The 24,067-nt window shown below is 38.2% G+C and overlaps 3 long non-coding RNA genes across 4 annotated transcripts in view; 2 read left to right on the top strand and 1 right to left on the bottom strand.

The window, feature by feature from the left end:
* LOC141362158 (uncharacterized) overlaps positions 1-24,067 on the bottom strand; it is a 270,438-nt gene that overhangs the window by 102,135 nt on the left and 144,236 nt on the right. The window lies entirely within an intron of this gene.
* LOC141362139 (uncharacterized) lies at positions 1,856-2,665 on the top strand. Its single transcript, XR_012368130.1, has 3 exons — positions 1,856-2,019; positions 2,110-2,451; positions 2,596-2,665. It is a non-coding gene; the product is annotated as an uncharacterized lncRNA (long non-coding RNA).
* LOC129426337 (uncharacterized) lies at positions 13,025-19,285 on the top strand. Of its 2 annotated transcripts, XR_012368132.1 has the most exons (5): positions 13,025-14,378; positions 14,588-14,638; positions 14,792-14,876; positions 14,957-16,639; positions 16,744-19,285. It is a non-coding gene; the product is annotated as an uncharacterized lncRNA (long non-coding RNA). The 2 variants fall into 2 exon arrangements; XR_012368131.1 differs by lacking the exons at positions 13,025-14,378; positions 14,588-14,638 and having other exon boundaries at positions 14,779-14,876.

Raw genomic sequence — 24,067 nt, forward strand, 5'->3', positions numbered from 1 at the left:
TAGCAAACCACCAACTAACCAGATATTAACAAATTGACAAGCAGTTAATGGCATTCTACTCTGAGCAGAATAGTTGTCGTCTGGCTGCCCGTGATTTTAATGTTGCATGTCTTGCAACACACTGTTCGTCTTTTGCCATCTTGTTGAAGCCAAAAGCGATGACCCTCTGTACCCCTCCGGCTGACATGTTGATATCTGATCTAAGTGGGCATGGTGTGCGTAAGGTACGAGAGGGCATGATGGATGATAGTGTCGTTTTAGTCATGACAACGCCATTCTCAGCCGGCGCTCCAGCTTGGTCAACTTAATTTTTTAAAATAATTTATATATTTTATATTCAAACTGAAAACATGATGTGATTAACACTCAAGTCATTCAAGTCCATCGTGTCTCAAGTCAAGTCAAGTCCCGAGTCTTTAACTTTCAAGTCCTAGTCAAGTCTCAATTATTTTATTTTTTGTCAAGTCAAGTAACAAGTCACAAAAATAGCGACTCGAGTCGACTCGAGTCCAAGTCACCAAGTCACAAGTCCCCATGTCTGCCCAAAATAAAAGTACTTGAGTAAAGTACAGATACGCGAAAAAACTACTTAAGTACAGTAACGAATTACATTTACTTCGTTACTGTCCACCACTGGTATTGACTATTGTTTTGCACTTCGTTTCCCATGAGCCCACATACCTAAACTGGTTACACTGCCACCTTCTCATTTTTTTGCACCAAACATTGCACATATAGCATGAAAAATGTAAATTTAAATAATGAAATGCATTGCCATTTTACATATTGCATTGCCATATTGCATACAGTCTTGTAGACATTCCTCACGTTTAAATATAGTAGTAATCCTATAGCAAATCTTTAACAGCAAACAAAACTGACTAGAAATACCAAATGAAGTTCTTATTGTCAGGATCATTAGAATTTTTGACTGGCCAAGAGCAGAGGAAGCCTCTAAATTAATACGTTGTCACCTGTAATCTGTCTAACAATATCTGTGACTGATTTTCAGTGGTTTACAGAGTATGAAAAAACACTAATGTGAAATGTGTGAGAGATAGAGACACTGTTAGCCAAAGGACTTTTTGATGAATTTCATATTAATACTATTCCCATGTGTAACCTGATCATTATTTTTGGCAGTTAATGAACTTTTTTTTTGTTGAAAAAAATAATTATTTAAAGTTTTGAAGTGTTTTGCTGTCCTTTACCATGTCATTGAATTTCAGATTGACATTCCTGGACGATATGCTGAATTAAAAGATGATCCTTAATTCTTATCTGTTCTTTTCACTTACAGGTCCAGAGGAGAAGGCCATTGTAGAGGATGAAGACTTTGAGGAGGAGGCGTCAGTGTCTTCCTCCGATCATGAGCTTTCTTCGGAGTCTGGTACAGGCTTGGACACCAGCTCTCTTAGCAAAGGATAACATAAGACTTACACAGCATAAAAACTCTTTCTGTACTCACGTGTCTTATATCAGAGCTGTCCATTTGTAAGATTTAAGTTTTAGCTCTAAGTAAGTGTTCCCCAACCTTTTTTGTGCCACGGCACAGTTTTAATAAGTAAAAAAATCATACGGCACACCACTATACCAAAAAGCATTAAAAGAAATGCACAAACCTCTATTGCAATGCTTAAATGACTTGTTTAACTGGAATAGTTTACTATATTAAATGTAGAACTCACATTCAATGCAAGTACACTTGTTTTGATGAACACAAAGATTATATCCTGGCTGGAATTGATGACATTGACATACGCAGTTGTGATTTTTAATTTTTCCACGGCACACCAAACAAGCTGTCACGCCACACTAGAGTGCCACGGCACAGTGGTTGGGAAACACTGCTTTAAGTTACTGACTTATTGTTTTGATATATTTGTCGGATCCGGAGTTACTCTGCTGTGGACGACTGCAGTGGGGTTGAGCCTCTCAGCATCCATCAAGCACCATCTCTGCCTTGGATCGGTCGGTTGGTCCCCAGAGCTGACATGAAGCCACAAGCTCCAGTGAAAGGTGTGGACGCACTTGATGTAGGATATTTGTGAAAATAATATTGTTGTCATCAAGTTGTTTTATTTAACATCTTTGCTTTGTTCTGAGAAGGTTTTCCATTGTGGAAAGACCTTTGGGACACGGTGGACCTCCATGTCTCTCATAAGGGGACCACACCACCTTTCACAAAGGTAGCCGGCACACATAAGGTGAGATTCTGTCTGCTTGTCTCATCTTCAGAGAGTTTTTATGGAGAGGAATTATATAATCACAAAAGTAAAACATCACATTTCAATACCAGCCAGAGTGTTCAACAGAAACTTACACATAAACTGATGATGATGTGATTTCTAGGAGGATATCAAGGCTAAAGATCTCATGGCGAGGGCATGGACTTCAGTCTTTGATTTCGGCCTATTACTCCGGATGCGGATACGTGTCTGCAGAATTCCGGTAAGGACTCACAGATTTTCAGTTGTTTTGTTGCAGTAACATTTTTGTGTTTTGACATCCAGCGATTAAGTCACGCTGATCAGATGCCTAATTAATTGTAAGGGATCCGCGATAGTTTACAATGATAATTTTTCTCCCATGCAGATTTAAGGTAGGGCAAATTTTGGTCTGCTTTGCCCTGACCTCTGCGGAGATATGTACTCTTGTGTCTCAGTAAGAAAAAACAAATTGTATCAATTTTTATCTGTAACTGTTGTAATATTACAATTAGCTGTTGGTAAATGTTTGCAGAAACAGTTCTTAACAACATATTTAAATGTGTTTTTAGACCTTCACCTTCAGATGGCTCGACCGATCCGGTTGCGCCGCCACAGCCCTCTTCGTCCTCTCAGGTAGATTGTAAACATTATTAGTTTCAATATTAATGAAAACTAAGTTTCATGTAAATGTATTAAACATGATTGTTTTATCTACAGCAAAATATCACAGACGCTGTGGAGGACATGGAGGTTAATGACAGTTCATCTTCTCAGTAAGTTTATCAAAGTCTCTCTGAATTCATCTCTAACCAGTCTAGTATTACGTTTAGCTGTGTTTTTAAATCTTTTAAAGTAAACGTACATTTTTTATTGTTTAAATGTTTGCAGAAACAGTTCTTAACAATATATTTAAATGTGTTTTTAGACCTTCATCGCCTGATGGCCTGTCAGCCGCAGTTGCGCCTCCATAGCCCCAGACACCTCCGTCCTCTCAAGTAGATTGTGAACATTATTTGTGCCAATATTAATGAAAACTTAGTTTCATGTAAATGTATTAAACATGATTGTTTTATTTACAGCAAAATATTGCATACGCTGTGGAGGACATGGAGGTTAATGACGGTTCTCCATCTCAGTAAGTTTATCAAAGTCTTTCTAAATTCATCTGTAACCAGTCTAGTTTTACCTTTAGCTGTGTTTTTAAATCTTGTATAGTAAACTTAATATTTTTAATGTTTAAATGTTAGCAGAAATAGTTCTTACTTATCTTTATTTGAAGAGTTTTGCTCCAAAACGCAATAAATCCATTTCTAGGGGACATCTCTCTAATTAATGTTAAATATTGAATTATTTTTAAGATAATATTTCTTTGATTATATTTTAAACCCATGATAAGTATTTTGTTGTTTCATAGCATTCATAGTGTTTTCTATACCAAGAAAGTGACAAGATGAAAACCACTATTTTCTGTTACTAACTTTCACATAGCATCTTTAGGTTATAAAAACATAAAAAATTTAAATCCATAACTTGATTTTCAAAGATTTATTATAAAAACGAATTATTTTTTCCACAAAATGCTATAAATCTATTCAATCAATGTATAAATGTGCATTGATCTTATATTCATTTAGTTGAACAGTTGTACACACTGATAAAAAAAATAAACATTAATGGCATTAATAAAAACACTTTCTTTGTCATATTAAGAACACTGTAATTGCTGCGGTTATACTTGACGTCGTCGCTTAGCATTTTTCACAGCGATCAGCTGTAAAATGTTTTGGTCCTGTTCGATTTTCGTTGGCTTTGAGTAAAATAATGGAAAGTTTTTCATAAGATCCCCTGGGGTCAATTTGTTAGCATGATGCTGTCGGGAGAACAAGCACCCGTCTCCCGAGTGGCTCTCGCGGAAATTATTAGATGTTGATGGCTTAGGTTTTTTTCCCATCACAGAAAACCATCACAGGTTTATCAATGCAATTAAAGTATTATTTTGTTTTATTTGTTGATCACGAAGTACAAAGTAGATGAGGAAAACTAGGACTCCGTGTACTCAGCGGGCCGACATTGTTTGTTTACATTGCGTGAATGGTGCGCTTTAAAGTGCCCATATTATGAAAAACTCCCTTTTTTCTGGGTTTTGGGGTGTTATTTTGTGTCTCTGATGCTCCCACAAGCATACAAACTTGGAAAAAAATCCATCCATGCTGTTTTGAGTGAGATACAGGTTTCTGAATGTCCTCTGCCTTGAGTCTCAGATTGCGCGAGTTCAAACTCAGCTCCGTTGTTACGTAACTAGCCGTTTTGTCACATTCAGTTTGAATTTTAGCAGGTCTCCACCCACCAGGGAGCTAGAGAGAGCACAGAGCAGTCAGTCACTTCGCTGATACCCTGCTGTTATCATGTCTCACTGAAATAACAGCGCTATTTGGATATTATGGATTATACTCCCGCCTACTTTTAAAAACAACCTTTTAACGCGTGGTTATTGGAACCCAGAGTAATCTTATATACAGTGTGTTACGACGCAAATAGTCTTCAGATTGTAGGCAATAAGACCTTCATGCGAAATCTGATGTAAACAACAGACTATGTATCTATATTTCACGGATTATACGCATTTGTGGACAAAAATGGTCATTGGATGTATTTTTTTGGATTTTCATGGATCATTCACACATCTGAAACAGACTGGATTCGATTCGCGATCGTTGTATCAACACAAAAGGTAAGAAGTCACGTTATATTTTGCATGTTGTCATCTTCTGTCACAAAATACTACATGTATGATGCTAGAGCATCTGTATATCAAAACAGAGATCATACATTGATGCTAATCCCATAAATTATACCATTTAAATGTATAGTGATGTTAAAATTGGTTGTAGACAGTAACGTTAGGCTATATAGATATTTATGCAGGCTGGATAGTTTACAGCGTGGTTTCGAAAGTTTAAAAAAAAATGTAACAGCTTTATTTTACAATTCTACAAGAACTAAGTAATAGTGCTTTGCCAAACTAAAAGTTTTTTGCCAAACTAACCGAGACCGGGCCTTACCGACCCGGCTTTTCTGACGAGGCTAACCCCCGAGCCTCTTATAACTTTCCGGACCTCCCGCTAGCTTCTAGCAATTAGCACGCGGTCCACAAGCAGTATACATCCCCCGCCGGGTCTTAATTGCTGTAATTTGTGAAAATAATGCGTTTGAAAATGTTTTATAATGGGAATATGTTAGCATTGTCCAGGGAAAACAAGTGTATTGTTGAAACTGCTACATCACAATTTACTCTGGAATCATTGTGTGTCATGAGTTTCTTCTCCCTAGTGTACTTATTAGTGATACTTTTCTGCATGATTTGTCTGTTGGCAACATAAACTGTTAATAATAATAATAATAATATATAAAATAATAACACAGTATGGTCTGTACTGCTCACGATATCACTATGCACGCGCACATGACGTTAGTAGTGGGGCGTGATCAAAGGAGCAGCAGCTCATAAATATGTAATGACTAGCTCAAAATGTTGTGGTTCTCCTTTTGGGTTCTTTAAGAATAAAATACTCAAGCAGTAGGTTTCATTTTCAAAAGATAGACTTTTATTAACCAGACTAATAAAAGCCGAGCAGTCCTGCACAATCTCCAAGACTCACTGAAAACCTTTCCCCTGCACTAGAGTATTTAAGTCTGCCTTCGCACGCAATCCTATGGGTTTGTAACATGAAGCAACATATGGTTCATATCATATAGAAAAACATGGTGATCTCATTCCCGGGACTGTAGGTCCTTTGTTCCTACCCACGCCATGTAGCGACCCTTCCCCATGTACTTTTTGAACAAACTGCAATGCATGCTGGTACTTTTCCTACATACACAATGGTACACTATACATATAACTGAACTTCAAACATAAAAACATAATGGTAAAGTAACTGGTTATATCCATATAGAAAAACATATAGACATAATGGTAAAGTATTTGATACACATATTCGGATTAAAACAAACCACTTCATTCCCCGCTCTGAGGCTTTATTAGCCTCAGTTTTCTTGTTTATTTATTTTAATCCGAAGTGCCGTTTCATAACTCAGTGTCTCAGTTATTACTATATCTTGTGACTAAAGAAAGCCACTGTACATTACCAATTACCAAATTATGCCACTGCACTTCGAACTTTGGACAATAAGAGCAAACATCTTTCCATTCTTGTTTTGTCTTTGAATGTAAAAGTAAAAGAACTTAAGGTCCCTCTTTATAAACAGTTTAAACATTGTGTGTGTAATTGGTTCTGCACCTGCTGTTGGTTGTCCCAGTTATGTAGAATATATTGTAAAGTTAAAAGTAAACAAAATAAAGCAAAGAAACCCAAAAAGCCAATAAAACAAAAATTACTAAAAATAAAAACAAAAAGTAAAGCATGACAAATAAGAAATATTTGTTTCAATACAAGTACATCTTATTCCTCCTCTTCATCATCATCATCATCATCATCATCAGAAGTACTTGAATACCCATCTCCTAGTTGTAAATTCAATACTGTTTTGTAACGTAAGTCCTGATAACATTGTTGTTGATTTCAAGTTAATTTCTCCATCATCCTGATATTTTAACTTCAATTTGGTTTTCTAAAAAGACACCTACAACTTATTTACCCCTAAGCTCTAACTAAAATTGATTCAGTATATTTTGTCATCTATTTCTACTGGCTGCATCTAGTTGTTATCCTAAGATAAATTAATGCCTTATTGCTAACCTTAATAATCTACTTTTGATTGTAGTACTTTACATAGTTTATTTATTTTGTATTTTTATTCTGACAAACTTTATTAAATTCCTTATTTAGCTTAATCCCATACTTTAATCTAATTTGGCACCCATTTGGTTGATCGACAGAATCTACATATAATTTTATGATTAATTGTTTTGTTATCCTTTAATGAGTATTCTAAATTCCCTTCTATTGTAGTGATTTACATGTCTTCATCATATTTAAATACCTTTCCTCTCCATCCCAATGATAACGACATTTTCTTTTTCTACAAATCCAAAATAATTCTCCAAACGATATTATTTGGTCTTCAAGGCCTGAAGAAAATTAGTAACTACAGACCCAAGTCCCCACCGACGCCCTGCAGCCTCACCCTCGCCAACGAACTCAACGAGTTCTACTGCAGGTTCGAGACAGTGCCATCTTCATCACTTTCCCTAGTCTCCCCTGGGCCACAACCATGGCTTCACCCTCCTGTTTCTCCATCTTTGTCCCCTCCCTCTTCGTTCACCACCTCCCCCATCCCCCCTCCTCACCAGCCCATCGGTGCTTTCTCTGTCACGGAGGGGCAGGTGTTACGACTGCTCAGGAGCCAGGACATTCGGAAATCACCCGGCCCTGACTCTGTCTCACCGTCCACCCTGAAGTACTGTGCTGACCAGCTTGCACCGGTGTTTACCCACATCTTTGACATCTCATTGGAGGTGTGTCATGTCCCAGCGTGCTTCAAGGCGGCGACCATCATCCCTATACCCAAGAAGGCCAAGGTTTCGGGCCTAAACGACTATAGACCTGTAGCTCTTACCTCCGTGGCCATGAAGGTGATGGAGTGCCTCGTTCTGGCCCATTTGAAGTCCATCACAGATTCTGCACTGGATCCCCTGCAGTTCGCCTACAGAGCCAATAGATCTACGGAGGACGCAGTGAATATGGCTCTGCATTATGTCTTAGAACATCTTGACACTGCAACAAACTATGCCAGGATTCTGTTTGTGGACTTCAGCTCGGCCTTCAATACAATCCTCCCCTCTATCCTGGAGAACCGGCTGTCCCTGCTGCAGGTACCAGTCCCCACTTGTAAATGGATAACTGACTTTCTTACCAACAGGTCCCAGCGGGTGAAGCTGGGGTCGTGTATCTCCAGCTCTAGGTCCACCAATACAGGTTCCCCACAAGGCTGTGTTCTTTCGCACGCCCTGTTTACACTTTATACAAACAGTTGTACCTCTCTCCACCACTCGGTCAAGCTCTTGAAGTTTGCAGATGATACCACCCTGGTGGGCCTCATATCTAGTGGGGATGAATCTGCTTACAGGAGGGAGATCGAGCGGTTGCAGGGCTGGTGTCGCAGGTATAACCTAGAGCTTAATGCTCTGAAAACAGTGGAGATGGTGGTGGACTTTAGGAGGAATGCAGCTCCACCCCTTCCCATCATGCTGGGGGACACCACGGTGACCATTGTGGAGTCTTGCCGTTTCCTTGGGCTGACCATCTCTCGTGATCTCAAATGGAGTCAGAACATCACAGCCCTCACGAAAAAGGCCCACAAGCGGTTGTTTTTTCTGCGACAGCTGAAAAAATTCAGGCTGCCCAGGCCAATATTAATCCGGTTCTATTCTGCCATCATTGAATCTATCATCACACAAGCAATAATTACATGGTTTCCTGCTGCAGCAGCCAAGGACAAGGCTAAGCTGCAGCGGGTAATCCGCTCTGCGGAGAGAGTGATCAACACCTCTCTACCTTCTTTGGAGTCCCTTCATAACATCAGGGCTGTGAGAAGGGCAAGAAAGATTATGGCCGACCCATCTCATCCAGGCTGTCCCTTGCTTCAGCTGCTCCCTTCAGGTAGAAGGCTTCGGCTCCCGAGAACTGCTAAATCCCGGCATCGCCTGAGCTTTTTTCCCACTGCCGCTAGGCTGCTTAATGACTGTTCAATTTCTCTTTAGGACTGAATGCACTGTTTGCACTTTATTGTTTCTAATACTCCTACTTTTATTATTCAGTTTTAGTATAAGTATTAGTGTTCCTTCCATATGATTGTGTATTATGTGTTTTATCTTTGTTTTGTCTAAATGTCTTGTTTTTGCCACATTACATCCATGCATGACTGGCTATAAAAAATTCCAATTGTGTTTTACACTATATGGCAATAAACTGAACTTTGAACTTTGAACCTACAAAATATATCTTTAAACTCAGAATTTCCCAAAAGACCTAAATATTTATCCAGACAGGTTGACCTTAACTTTTTCTCTAATCCATAAGAATTCTTGTTGAATTTATCACCTCTATCATATTTATGTGGACTTGAAAATGTTATTACCTTATTAAAATCTGATTTAGTTTAGAGCATAAAAAGCAACTTTGTAAACCTATTTCTTTGATTTTAAATATTGTCTATTTGTATCATTTGTTATCTTTGGGATGTTTCCCATAAAATGTCCACCTTATGTTCTCTGTTCAATGTCTCTGTGTAGTTTTAATGTTTTCAGTCTTTCTTTCAGATTAAGTTCCTTTGATATTGTTACAGATCTTTCACTGGGCCTCGTTGAAGGCAACAGTCATTGCCGAGAAGTTTAATTGACTGTGGCCATGCAAATCTTCTGTAGTAATCAGCTTCATTCTTTTCAATTTCTGTTGACAATTTCTCTTTTCCACTTTTCCTCTCGATGCTTAAAACTTTGTTCATCCGTCCGTCGGTATACTTGAATTGCTTTTGATTTGATTTTGTTTTGATGTTTCATCTTTCATATCATATGCGTAATTTCCTCCTCCCCAACTGCCATCCTACGAGCTATGATGCATTTGTTGCTCCTCCCACTTGGACTTTCCGCATAGAGCTGCTCTCATCCCTCTGCAGCCCCCTTTGACTGTGTTTGGTCCCTTTTGGCAGGTTTGCTCCTTCCGCGTTCTCCTGCAGCCCTTCCGACCTTTCGACCCTCAGATAAGCTAGATCATCTCTTACAACGAGGCATGTTGTCTCCTCTCCTCCTCGTCCTTTTATTTTCTGTACACAAATAGCTCAGTACATAGACAATTAGTTTCTTCATATAACACTTAATTCCAGATGGTTTTTACAATACGCATAGGTCGATCGGCGAACATTTCATGCAGTGTTAAAGGTGTACTTTTGTTAGTTTACATGCTCATTAATACAACCATCCAGTTAAGTTTAGTATTTTCAAACATTATGTTAAGTATGGCTTTGAGGATAATTTCTTTTATATACCATTTTGTCTACCATCACTTGTGATTGTAGATGATAGTCAATTCTTCATTCCTATGATTGTCAAATCAAATTTTTATTCTTATTACAAATCACATTTTCAAATTTTTATTCCAATTCTTTGTCCCATGTGCATCTCTGATAACATTATTAATGACGGAGATATTTTCACTTCTGTATGATCTAATAGGTTTTCCTTACACTCTGAGGCCCTTTTAGCTTCCACATCTGTTATGTATTTGCCCATGCTGGCAAAATCAACTGTTCTCTGGTGAGCCTACTTCAATGAAAACAAATCACTATACATTTTAGCAGCAATCAACCAGACTAACTTTTCAGCATATTGGATGGTGTTTCATCAATTCTAAACCTGTATGTTTTCCTTCATAAGTAAATACGTAAATGCAAACAAGTATCTATTTCCTAAGCAAATCAAAAACACAGTAAAAATGTTTATCAAATCATCAATCTTTTCTTGTCATTAATTGCTCTTAAATCGTGACTAGATACAATTTAGATTTATTTCCTTAAATCCTAGGTTTGTTACAATAATTAGTTATTTCTTTTTTCTATTCTCACAGCTTTTTCTTGTTTACCTTTTATAGTATCCTATGGTGTTTTTTCAATTTATTTCTTTTATCTATTTTATTTTCCTTTCTGCCATAGCTGTTCTATGCCATTTATATTTGCTTTTTAGCTTAGTACCATCATTGTAGTTCTAACTTCCTCTGTAGATACCCAATTTCTAAAGCCATAATTTTATATCATGCCTCTCTTCTCATTAGATTTATAGGAGTCTGATTTGATTTCAGAAAAGGTAGTCACACCTAACAACATAAATTCTTTATCAGCCTTTAAATTTGTCTAGCTGATTTTCACCTAAAGATTGTTTGTGTCCCTACAGTTCCAAGGTCCTAACGAAACCTTGAACGGCGTTTCACTCTTTCCCTTTTCACCCAAAGGCTTGTATGAAGATAAATAGTAGTCCAGTTTTTCTCTTGTCTCCAAGAACATTATTGTCTTTGTGAGTCTCCTTCTGGATTCCACTTAGTCTTTTTTGTAATAGTCTCTGAACATTGTGCAGTGCCCCCTTCACTGCTTCATATAGTCCCATTCATATAGGATGTGTCCTCAGTCCAGTTTATGAGTTGCTCCTCTCTCTGCAACTCAAACACTTTGTTGTCGCACAGCTTTTTCATTGTCTGTTTCTTGCCAGCTTTTATTCACGTTCTTGAATGTCAAAGGATGGGAGCTTTCAGCCCTTCAATGTTCAGCTTAACCCATGCAAAATATTGCCTTTTGATTTAAAATAAAATTTATTTTGTGACCACCTTCCATCATCAGATGAAGACTCCTCTTCATTTTGTAATAATTTATCTTTGTATAATTTATCTGTGTCATTCACCTTTTAATAATTTTTCTGTCCTTTTTATTTTTCTCTTTATTTCCACCTTTAATAACTTGGTCTTTACTCTTTTTTTTCTAATTTGTTATTTCTCTTTCAAAGCTTCACCTCTGTTTTTCTGCCAGATTTTGCCTCACATCTGGTGATCATCAGTACCCCCTCCCTTTTACTCTTCGCCTTCTCTCTCTCTCTCTCTCTCTCTCTCTCTCTCTCTCTCTGTCTCTCCTCAAGCATTTCTTTGTCTGTTAATTAACTCTTCTTTTCGATTCTTTTAGTTTATATTTTTATTTAGTTATATTTTTTCTCACACAATGCCACATCAAATGTTTCCTCATTTGAACATTTAAGTTTCTTATCTTCCAATTCTCCACACAATAGTTGTTTATTCCTAATTTTTCCATTAATGTGACTGCCATGATCTTTTCTTGCAATATAACAAACCTTATATTTTATAATTATTTCTCATTCTAACCACTTCACAAACTTATTGTTTTTATTTGTCCAATTTATATATTTTCCCAAATAGTTAATCAGATTCTCAGTCTGTCTTTAAAACAAGATTCTTTCAAATAATGTCAAACTCCATCACACACTTTTGTGCTTTTTTTGTGCAAGCTATACTTTTCCTATCAAGCACACTCATTTATTTTAATCAATCATTTAAATGAATTATTCAGAGATTAGAAGTAACTATAATAATTAATACTTTTAGCTACAATAACTCCACAATATCATCAAATATCATATTTATTACCCAGCATTTATAACTGTCTCTTATTCTTATCTTATTCATATTCATACTTATATTCTTAGTCATATTCACATACTTTCAAACTGTATCCCCTTTTCACAGTTTTAGACAATCATCCGCTCCACTGTAACGCAACACCTCTCTGTCCAACTCCGCAGAGCCACAGAAGAAAGACACATCCACTGCTCACTCAGCCCCCACCTTTTCTCATTTCAGACTTGCTCTCACAGACCCATGCTAGCACAGACACATACACTCTCACACAGAAACAAATACAATTAAACAAAACAAAACTGTACTTACCTAAAGTACCTTGCTAATTAAAACAACACAACCACTACACTTCCTCGACGTGGTTATACAACTAAAACAACGGACCCACTACACTTCCTCAACGTGGATCTTAATTAAAACAATAAAATATACCAAGGCGGTAAACTGTCAATTTTGATACACAAAATTGACCTCTGTGCCCTACACTTCCTCCACAGGCACAGACTTCTATTGTCATTCAACTCCCCTACAAACAATAGGCCTCTATTGTCATTCACCTCCCCAACAGAAAATAGACATCTATTGTCCCCAACAAACAATAGACCTCCATTATCATTCACTTCCCCAACAAACAATAGACATGCAGATCCACTTCCTGTCCAACACTGCATAAACTCTTACGCGTTTTCTTCACTTAAAATAAAAATAACCATCTGTTCTAATACCACCACGTACTGTTAGTAACAAAACAGATGAGTGCATGCACATGTTTCCTTTGAAAATGAAACCCTTTATTCTTATAATTTTGTCTAATAATCATTCATTTCTTCTTTTTATTCTTAAATTTGGAAGAGCAATTGTGATTAATCTTACCACTACAAGCAATCTCAGGTGAACAATACAATCTTTGAATAAGCAAAACGCTTACCTCTTTTAGGTGGCCACCTGATTGTATTGCCCATCGAGAAGCCAGCTGTGGTCTCTGGTTCTGTGCTCTTTTCATGTTCCATCTGGGTTGCCATTTCTTGTGCTCTTTTCCAGCCCCACGTTGGGCGCCAATTGTTGTGGTTCTCCTTTTGGGTTCTTTAAGAATAAAATACTCAAGCAGTAGGTTTCATTTTCAAAAGATAGACTTTTATTAACCAGACTAATAAAGGCCGAGCAGTCCTGCACAATCTCCAAGACTCACTAAAAACCTTTCCCCTGCACTAGAGTATTTAAGTCTGCCTTCACACGCAATCCTATTCCCATGGGTTTGTAACATAAAGCAACATATGGTTCATATCATATAGAAAAACATGGTGATCTCATTCCCGGGACTGTAGGTCCTTTGTTCCTACCCACGCCATGTAGCGACCCTTCCCCATGTACTTTTTGAACAAACTGCAATGCATGCTGGTACTTTTCCTACATACACAATGGTACACTATACATATAACTGAACTTCAAACATAAAAACATAATGGTAAAGTAACTGGTTATATCCATATAGAAAAACATATAGACATAATGGTAAAGTATTTGATACACACATTCGGATTAAAACAAACCACTTCAAAAACGGCACAATCTGAAATGCCCTGAAACAGAGGCTCCTAGAGATGGGTAACAATCTTTTCCTACAAGCTATTTTGAGCAAACAACTTTTGAAACATGCTTTATGGAACTCATACACCTATTTAACTTGTGGAAAAGCAGTCATAAGATGGGCACTTTAATATCTGGAGTGGATTTATTGTGTTCTGTAAAAAAGAAGGAGTGGCGTTTATCGCATTTTGGGGAAAAAAGGGAGAAAAGATGACAGAATAACACGGCGGATATTGGATTTTGCGTAAAATTAACAATTTACTTTTAACTACTGACCTGATATAATACTGATTTTAGCAGTAACTCTCTTTTTTTTCAAAAATGGCGTTGATCGCATTTCGGAACCAAACTCTTCATTTGTATTTGTAGACTTTCACCTCCTCAAGCACCTCATATTGCGTCTCCTTCCCTGCCTCCTTCTTTACAGGTAGATTTATACCGAAACCTTTAGCAGAACTTGTGTTAATTTCAATTTGTTTTAATACATGTGTTTTAAATGATGGCCAGACTGTGTATCAGCAACAATGATATTAAAGCTCAGTAAATTTATCATAGTCTTTCTGTTTTAGACTTTACATTTGTTATTTATGTTTACAGAAACAGTTCTTAACAATATATTTATATATATATTTACAGACAATCATCTCCTGATGGGCTGTTGGCTGAGGTCACGCCACCTCAGGCCCAGTAAGTTTATCAAAGTCTCTCTAAATTCATCTGTAACCAGTGAAGTATTACGTTTAGCTGTGTTTTTAAATTTTTTACAGTAAACTTAATATTTTTATTGTTTAAATGTTAGCAGAAACAGTTGTTACAGTATCTTTATTTGTATTTATGTAGACTTTCACCTCCGCACAGTAAAGTGCCTCCTCCCGCCTCTCGTCCTCAGCGTCGCGCTCTCTAACGTCCGGCTCCTTCTTCACAGGTACTTTTAAACCGAAGCCTTTAGCAGAACTCAATGTTAATTTAAATTTGTTTTAATATATACGTGTATTTAATCTTCAGGATGTTCAAGATGAGATGGAGCCGCCGCCAAAGAGGGCCAGACTAAGGCCTAGTTTACACTGTCAGTGAAATGTGACCCAATTCCGATTGTTTGCTTATATGTGACACAGATCGGATGTGTTCTATGGCCGTGTAAACACGAAAAAAACACATATGTTCGGATATTTCAAGATCGGTTTCAGGCCTCATTCAAATATGGAAATAAATCAGATATGTGCCAATGTCCCTACTGAAAAATCCAGCTAAAACCAGCATAAGCTGGTAGCTGGTTGTAGCTGGTTTAAGGTGGTTTATGCTGGTCCTCCCAGCCTGACAAAGCTGGTCATGCTGGTGGGCCAGCTGGTATTCCAGCATGACCAGCTGAGTCCAGCTAGACCAGCTTAAAATGTGACCAAAACACAGCTAGACCAGCTTGCTACACCATCAAAACCAGCTTCCTGCACCAGCAAAACCAGCTAAAACCAAGCTGGGGACCAGCTGAGGCCAGCTCGCCGGCTTGTGCTGGTCTTGGCTGGATTTTTCAGTAGGGTACACTGTCAAAAATGAATTCATGTTCAAGCATGACTTTGATCTTTTTAAGTGAATGTGTGTCTGTGCTTTTTAGGTGTCTTCTCTGCTCAGAGTGATATAGCTCCAAGCCACTCGAACATGGAAGATGATTTCCCTAGACGTTCTCTAGTCTCACCCCAAAATCTGTAACACCATCATGGATCAATCCAACAAGCCCACAAACACCTCTTACTTCTCAAACCTCACTCTCAAGTGTCATCTCCTCTCCATCAGATAGTGACAGCACTAGTTCCTCTACACAACAGGACAGTGGATGGCACTATAATTTTAAAGTGCCTTGGAACATGCTGCCAGCTGTTTTGAGGAAGAAATTAAAAAATCAAGAGAGACCAACAGCCAGAGAAAGGAGGGAAATGGTACGGATTATTGCAGCTGAAATCCTTGCCATTTGCCAAAAACCATCAAAAAAACACCTAAATGAAGTTGCTCGGAAGATGGTCCTTACATATCCAAAGTCTTTAAAAGACATGATTGGAGATGAGGTTGTTGGAAGTGGGCATGATGCTTTAACTAAGCAATTTCAGCACAGGGTTGATAACTACAAGAGAAATGAGAAGCACAACAGCACTATATATGACGGCAGCCCTGTTTCAGAAAAAAAGCTGCAACGTAAAGACTCTGTGAATGTGGAAGCCCAGATGAAAAAGAAAAAAGAGATGCAGGAAATGTTTAAGGTAAATGACATGAATGCAAAACAAATAGAACAGTTAATGTCAGATACCTTCGTATCGCAGAGAAGTGACATACAGTCTGGCAAGGACACACACCTTATTAAAGAAGAATGGCCCTTTTTATTTTCACTTGTTGGCATGAAGGCACATTTCAAACTTTTAACGGGTGTCCACATCAACGAGGCATTTGAGGAGGCTATGGCAGCGAAATTTGCTAGAGTTCTAGAGTATTTGCAGTCTCTTCCACTTGAAAAATCAAGCATAGCTTCAAAACAGAGAGCAGAAATTCAAGCTCGTGGTGGACCCTGTGGAGCAGTGATGATGCTGCTTCTACTCTTCAAAGAAGACCATGCAAGAATGTTCCACATGGTCGACAAAACCTGCATTGCAACTGAGGTTTAGACAGAACACCTGCCACCCACACCCCGTATTAGTGTATGTGGTAAGTGAGAGGCAACATAATTTGTGAATGCTAAAATCAAGTAGTGGACATTTAAATTGATGGATTTTCCTGTATGACTCTGTATGATATTTATTTTTTCACAGGAGAGAGTCCAATGTCCGCAGCAGGTTTCATGGTGGCAGCGGACCAGGTTGTGATCATGGAACACACGACAAGCTTCACAGATGCACTGGTCTGCATGTTTGTGTCCTTCTATATCTTCAACATGTCAACAGCACTTGGGGCGACCCTTCGAGTTTCTTCAAAGGTAAATGTAATTTAATTATCTACTGATTGGATTTTTTTATTCTTGAGGTAGTATCTTGTATTTTTTTTATATTAAGTTGAACTGATTGTTGAAGGGATAGAGCTTAAATCTCATTTCAGCCAATATACCATAGACCAGAAGTTCTTAAAGAGAGAGAACAAGAAGAGAATGTAGATTTAAAAAAATAACTTTATTTCAAACTAAATTAAACCATACAAATTAAAAATATATATATAAATAACAAAAACTACAGTTGTCTTTAAAGGCGGAGTCCATGATGCTTGAAAGCCAATGTTGATATTTGAAATCACCTAAACAAACACGCCCCTACCCCAATAGAATCTGGACCTTCTGTTTATAGACCCGCCCCACACATACGAAACCCGGCATTTGATTTGATTTTATTGGCTATAAGTGTGTTTTGGTAGTCGGCCCGTCTCCTTTTCCAACGCGTTTTTCAAACATCGTGGACTCCGCCTTTAACAACAGTAACTATTTCAAGACAGTAAACCCTCCCACCCAATCCAGACACACACACACACACACACACACACACACACACACAGACATGTTTGTTTTTCTTTGTTCAGTCGAAAATAAATTAAAGCAACACCAAAGAGTTTTTTACCTTAAAATAATGTTTCCAAAAAAGTTTCAGTGGTTCATCCACTCAAAACAAGGTGAATGGCACTTTCACATTCGCTTTGCACCCCTCTATCTTCCAAAACCGCACTAAAGAAGTTTCCAACCGTCGGGTAGTGGTCCTGTAGTTCGAGTGAAAACTACAAAAACTTGCTGTACGGCAGCTATGCTGCAGTATTTACGACAGTGGTAATGAACAATTACGCTTCTAACCTGTAGGGGGAGCAAAGAGCAAAAACTCTTTAGTGTTGCTTTAAGTTTGAGTTAAACATTCCATTTTTCTAAATTTAAAGCTATGGTTCACCCAAAAATGAAAATAATTCTATTAATGACTCGCACTCATGTCGTTCCAAACTCGTAAGACCTCCGTTCATCTTTGAAACACAGTTTAAGATGTTTTATATTTAGTCCGAGAGCTTGTTGACCCTTCAATGAAATTCTATACACGGTATAGACTGTCCATGTCCAGAAAGGCAATAAAAATCATCAAAGTGGTCCAAAATACATTTTGTTCCAAAAATAAAAAAAATATGACTTTATTCAGCATTGTCTTCACTTCCGGTTCTGTTGTGAACTGTGTGCACGAGACTGCAGTGACGCGGTTGACGTATCACAGAAATCAATATCTTTGTAGCACACATACCCTATCAAGGAGGTTGTCCCACCATATATAGATGATGAAATGATGCTGTATCTGTAAAACATACAGTTTTAGTTAGACACACAATGCACTCAACAACATATGTGTATAATTTTAAAGGAACATGATGTAGGATTGTGGCCAAAACTGGTATTGCAATCACAAAACTTGTGGCTAAAACTGGTACTGCAATGACACAACTGGTGGCCAATACACAAAATGACCACATAAACATCAGTTGAGGGCTGCAACTCCACTTTTTTAATGACAATATCCCGGTTCAGACCACTGTTGTCAGTGATATAAGTATTTGAAATGAAAATGATTTCTTAATGTCTAGTGACATATCAGGGCCATTTGATTAATTGATATAAATTTCTTACATACTGTTCCTTTAACATTCTGTTGTTTATAAAGTCACAGAGATATTATTTTATACTAGAGATGCTCCGATCGATCGGCCACCGGTACTCGCTAAATTTGAAGATCTCGTGAACCGATCTTTCTGTTTACTTTTGTCATCTTAGGGATCCTGAATGCGGCTGCAATTAGAGACAATTGTTTACGTAGTGCGAGCATTTTTATAACCTGTTGCTCATGTGCGGTTAAATACATCCACACCGCAGACACGTTGCTTTAGACAAGCACATGCAGGTTGCGGTTTCTGTTTGTGTCATCACAACATTTCGACTGTTTTTTTCCTGTGATAAAAGTCTTTCGGTCGAAAACCGAAAATGCCGAATTTTTGGTGCATCCCTAGCGCACACACAGCAGCATGTCATCCGTGCACGTGAAAAGAGCGATCTCTCTCATGTCTTAAAGTTGCAGTATACAAATTCATCTCAATAAAATCACTCTCTGCTCTTGACTAAGGAACTGTTATACTTCATACGAATGCGTGTATATTTAATTTATACCGTAAAGACTGTGAAGTGTTTTATTTGTATTACTTTTAACAGACATAAACCTTTTTAAAGATATATTACATATCTTTTTGCAGAAAAAATATTTGTTGTGCTTATTTACTTGATTCTTTATTAAAACAATAATATACCTAATTACTGCAAGTAATATAACAAATGCAACATCTGTGGTGTTACTTTATCTAGAAAAAAATTGAACAGTTACAGCCTACAGTATGACTTTATTTCTTTGGTTTCAATCATTAAACCACAAAACAATTTAAAGCAACAGACACTGACAGGGTAAGTTAACTTGCTGCGTAGCGAGGTGTATTTACTGTCGTGTAAACAGGCAGATCGGATTTTCTGAGGCAATGGGTTCTGTACGTCATTAAAACCGCAACAATTTAGTAGTTCTCCGCGACTGGATGACGTCAGATTATTCTCAGGCGGTAGCACGTGTGGAGGCGATAAAAAACAACAACGCAGTAAGCATGGAGGACGAAAATAGGGGGCAGTGGTCGACGGCTGAAGTTATCTGCCTTATCTCCCTGTGGGGAGAAGAGTCGGTTCAGCAGAAAATTCAAGGCTCGTACAGAAACAAATCTGTTTTTGAGGATCTTTCAGCTGCAATGGCGGAGCAGGGTTTTAAACGTTCTTGGCTGCAGTGTCAGAGAAAAATAAAGTCCCTGAAATCGAAGTACAAGGAGGTAAAAGACCACAATAATAAAAGTGGCAATGGGCGAATAACATTCCAGTTCTACCAGCAAATGGACAGCATTTTAGGGGACAAGCCCAGTGCCAACCCTGCTGAAAAAACAGCATCAAACCAGCATGGACCAGCATGGGAATTATGCTGGTCTATGCTGGTTAAGCTGGTGGTCACCAGCATACCAACACCAAAACCCAACATATGCTGGCAGGGGTCAAAATTAACTTTTTTATTTGGTAGCACTGGTGCTCCCAACTTTAAATAGTTAGGAGCACCAGCAAAAATTTAGGCGCATCCATCCAAAAATTAAAAAGTACCACAACTACAATGTAAATGTTAATAGATTTATTTTATTAAAAATAAAACACCACCACCGGGCTTTACACGTCCTATGGCCAGCATTTAAAAGTTGGTCTTCTATTTTATTTTATTTTATTTTTTGCTGCATAAATTCCTAAATTAATACCCAAATGCTGTTGAAATAGTATAGCAGCAATAATAATTGAACAATTACAGGTAACATGATTAAGATTACATAGAAAATCTAGCAAACACGTAAAACACTGATTAATTGTGACATTACAAAAGTGACCCTAATATAGAAGGCTAATATATATTGGTATTGATAACTGCATTACCAGGATGCTTTTACTACTAAATAGGCAATGTTTTAAAAAATATAATAAAAACATACCATCAGCATTGTCGTATTCCACAGCAACATGGACCACCTTGGCTGTAATCGTCTCGCTCTCGTCATGCTCGAGACGCGTTCGTCTTTTCACATTTCCGCGCTTCACTGAAACAAGGAATGACTGACGCTCATATTAGCCAATCTGCGGTCTTCATTAAACGCAAGAACTTAATGGTGAAATTTGATTGGTTATGTATCGTTGGAGAGAACACTGAACCTGGGACAGCGCCAGCACGCAGGATCACAATCAACTCGCGTCACAACAAAATGGGCAGTCGCACAAATGCTCCCAAATATATTTTAAGGTCGCACAGATTAAATTTCGGTCGCATATGCCACCAAAATGGTCGCAATTTCGAGCCCTGGCTGGTATGACCAGCATGGGATGCTGGTGCTTATGCTGGTTTGGTGCTGGTTTAGCTGGTGCTAATGCTGGTTTAGCTGGTGTTCACTAGCAAACCAGCACCAAAACACAACTTATGCTGGTCTTGCTGGTATGCTGTTTTTTTTCAGCAGGGAACCCAAGAAATGTTTTGGACAGTTCGCGCAAAGAAGGGTCTGTGGATACGGAGGACACCGATCCTACAGGTAGGAACATTCATGCTCACATTACGTTGTCGTTTTGTTGCCAGATGAGAAATGTTGTGTATTCATTAATGTTAATGTCCCCACCCGGATACAAAGTCATATTAACGTTATATATATCAATTGTTATATCAAATGTTAAAACATTGTATTTCACTGATTCTTGACATAGGGAATACAAGTAGTTGTGAAATAAACACCACTACATAAATGTATATTTTGTAGTCAAAGTTGTCAGATAATGAACCATGTACTTTCTAAATATTTTATATTTTAACATAGCTTAATGTGTCAACTCCATCAGAGATTAAAAAGCATGCTAATTTAATCTATCCAAAAACTGTGTAAAGTCTTCAGTTATGTAATATTAGTTTTCAGTAAAGTCACGAGTTTAATTTTTTGCAGTATTATGAACAATTCAGTTCCTAAATTCCTTATTTCTCATCCCTCCTTTTAATATTAAACATAACACCAATTGAACTGAAAAAAAATAAAAACAACAGGAAGTGCTTCTCCACCAGTGTTTACATTTTTCAAAAGGGGGTACATTACACATCCAAAACGGACCTATTACATCGTACAATTCTCTGATGTTCTGTTTGTTACTTTTACTGTATGCATCAAGAATGGATTTATTTTTATCCAGATAATCCTCATGATACATCTCAAGAACCTCTTGATTCTGCAGAGATCTCATTTGGTAATTTTGAGGGGCGAAACATGCTCGAAAACTCATGAAATTTTGCACACATGTCAGAGGTGGCGAAAATTTACATGTGGCATAGGCGCCAGAAGTGGGCGTGTAGAAATGGCTCGATAGCGCCACCTGCAAAATTTCAAGAGAACAGCCCCCCCACTACGAAAAACGTACAGATACGAAATTTGGTAGGATCATCTATCACCCCAAGACCTACAAAAAAGTCTCTTGGAGCGAAGCTCTAAACCCAACAGGAAGTCGGCCATTTTGAATTTTTGCCTTGATTTTTGTGCAAATTTGGTCATTTCCAGCCTTCATACTTTAACGAACTCCTCCTACAGATTTAATCCGATCATCGTCATATTTGGTCAATCTCATCTAAAGGCCTTTGCGATGTTAAATTGCGGAGATCTTGACTTTTCGTCAGAGGGTGTGTCCGTGGCGGCCTGACAAATTTCGGCATTTTCGCCATGAAACAGGAAGTGGCTCTAACTCAGGCATACAATGTCCAATCTGGCCCACGCTTCATACGTTTGATAAGGGTCTTGGCCTGAACACATTTCAATGCCAATATTCAACTTCACTCATAGCGCCACCTAGAGGTAGGAGGAAATACCATGTTTTATGCTCTGATTTACTGCTCTTAGAGATTTAATCAAATAATCATCATATTTGGTCTGACTGATGTTAAGCCCTTTTCCTTGATAAATTGCGAAGATCTTGACTTTTCGTTCAAGGGCGTGTCCGTGGCGGCCTGGCAAAGTGTGATGTTTCGCCATGAAACAGGAAGTTGTTATAACTCAGGCATACAATGTCCGATCTGCCCCTGACTTCACACGTTTGATAAGGGTCCAGGCCTGAACACATCAACATGGCATAATTCAGTAACACTCATAGCGCCACCTAGAGGCAGCAGGAAATACCATGTTTTACGCTGTGATTTACTGCTCTTAGATATTTAACCATATCAACATCATATTTCACCAGTGTAATCTCAAGACCTTGTGTGATGATAAAAAACAACGACCTTGATTTTTCATTAAAGGGCGTGTCCATGGCGGCCTCGCCAAGTATCGCTAAATGAATCGCATTTTTGACAGGCTAAACAAGCCCAAAAAGTCATAAAACGTTGCACACACGTCAGAAGTGGCGAAAATTTACATGTGGCATAGGCGCCAGAAGTGGGCGTGTAGAAATGGCTCGATAGCGCCACCTGCAAAATTTCAAAAGAACAGCCCCCCCACTATGAAAAACATACAGATATGAAATTTGGTAGGATCATCTATCACCCCAAGACTTACAAAAAAGTCTCTTGAAGCTAAGCTCTAAACCCCACAGGAAGTCGGCCATTTTGAATTTTCGCTGTGATTTCTGTGCAAATTTGGTCATTTCCAGGCTTCATACTTTAACAAACTCCTCCTACAGATTTAATCCAATCATCGTAATATTTGGTCAATGTAATCTAAAGGCCTTTGCGATGTTAAATTGCGGAGATCTTGACTTTTCGTTTGAGGGTGTGTCCGTGGCAGCCTGACAAATTTTGGCATTTTCGCCATGAAACAGGAAGTGGCTCTAACTCAGGCATACAATGTCCAATCTGCCCCATGCTTCACAAGTTTGATAAGGGTCTTGGCCTGAACACATTTCAATGCCAATATTCAGCTTTATTCATAGCGCCACCTAGAGGTTGCAGGAAATTACATGTTTTATGCTGTGATTTACTGCTCTTAGATATTTAATCAAATCATCATCATTGGTAATACTGATCTTAAGGACTTTAATATGATATATTCAGAAGATCTTGAATTTTCGTTGAAGTCCGTGGCGGCCTGGCAAAGTGTGATGTTTCGCCATGAAACAGAAAGCTGTTGTAATTCAGACATACATTGTTCGATCTGCTCGAGACTTCACATGTGTGTTAAGGGTCCCGGCCTGAACACGTCAATATAATAATAATCATGTACAGTCATAGCGCCACCTGCTGCACATTTTCCTTTGAATATCTACCTATATTTACCCACTTTAATTCATATCCCCCTGGTTCACTGCTTTACTAATGCCATAGGGTAGCGGTGCACATGCATGCGAGGGCCCTTCCATCGCTGCTTGCAGCTTTAATTATTATTTTTTTTCTTTTTCTCCGACTTCAGCGGGACTTTAGAGGGCCTAAACATACTCGAAAACTCATGAAATTTTGCACAGATGTCAAGAGTGATGAAAATTTACATGTGGTGTAGGCTTTAGAATTAGGCGTGAGAAAATGGCTCTATAGCGCCACCTACAAATTT

Source organism: Misgurnus anguillicaudatus, chromosome 25 (assembly GCF_027580225.2).
Source record: "Misgurnus anguillicaudatus chromosome 25, ASM2758022v2, whole genome shotgun sequence".
Taxonomy (NCBI): Eukaryota; Metazoa; Chordata; class Actinopteri; order Cypriniformes; family Cobitidae; genus Misgurnus; species Misgurnus anguillicaudatus.